Source organism: Felis catus, chromosome C2, assembly GCF_018350175.1.
Source record: "Felis catus isolate Fca126 chromosome C2, F.catus_Fca126_mat1.0, whole genome shotgun sequence".
Lineage (NCBI taxonomy): Eukaryota > Metazoa > Chordata > Mammalia > Carnivora > Felidae > Felis > Felis catus.
In genome coordinates this window covers 113,606,613-113,607,876 of record NC_058376.1, presented here as the reverse complement: position 1 = coordinate 113,607,876, position 1,264 = coordinate 113,606,613, and positions in this window count along the sequence as shown.

Below are 1,264 nucleotides of genomic sequence, written 5' to 3'. Positions count from 1 at the left end.
TGAGGTTTTTGTTTTTGTTTTGCAACTACATAAGCATGCACTTGTGTTACTACTCTACAGTCCTTGGCTTCTCAGGAATCCTTTCCTGTTGACACTATGTCACCTTCTAAAAAGTCTTCTGAAATACTTGCCTGGAATTTATTACAGGCTGATAATGGGAGAATACTTGTCATTTGTTCTATCTAATTTCTTCTTGTTTGGGCTGTACATCTGCATGCTACATAAAATCATGTAGAGGGGCGCCTGGGTGGCTCAGTCGGTTAAGCGTCTGACTTCGGGTCAGGTCGTGATCTCGCGGTCCGTGAGTTCGAGCCCCACGTCAGGCTCTGTGCTGACAGCTCAGAGCCTGGAGCCTGTTTCAGATTCTGTGTCTCCCTCTCTCTGACCCTCCCCCATTCATGCTCTGTCTCTCTCTGTCTCAAAAATAAATAAAGGTTAAAAAAAAAATCATGTAGAATTAAAACAATGAGATAAATTTTAACCTGTGAAAAGCAAAGAATTTTATATACAGTAATCTTCAAACCTAGCATAAATGTGCTAAATAATCACCTTCATTTATTTGTGATGGGAGTCCTTCACAATTATTTCTAAATTATTTTAATTATTTATTATTTTCATAATTCAAAATTATTTTAATTTTTTAAATCAAGATACAAGTGACATATAACATTATATTGGTTTCAGGTATATGATATAATGATTCAGTATCTGTATATATTGAAAAATAATCATCACAATAAGTGTAGTTAACATTTGTCACCATAGTTACACATTTTTTTCTTGTGCTAACTTTTAAGATCTACTCTCTTAGTAACTCTCAAATGTGCAATATTAGCTGTAGTTATCTAATATGTAATTAGAACAAATTTTCAGTTCCCCAGCTCCAAAACCCAAATTATATTTATCTTCCAAATATATTAATATTCTAATGATAAGATATCAAAATGTTACATTTCTTTTATTTGAACCCCATGTACTCCTTTATCCCACTTAGCTCAGATAATCACACACACTTAGCTATAAAACTACCTGCCTTGGGGGGAAAAATTGAGTGGGATAAAAAAGGAAAAATGGTTAAAGTCTAGGGGTTCCAAGGAAACTATTCAAAGCAGGGAACCATTATTTTAAATAACCTCTTATTTTAATATCTTTTAATCCACTTTATTGAGGTTTAATCTGTACAGTAAAATGCATCGTTTTAAATAAGTTGTTTGATGAGTTTTGACAAAGGTGCAAGTCATGTAACCACAACCACAGTCAAGAC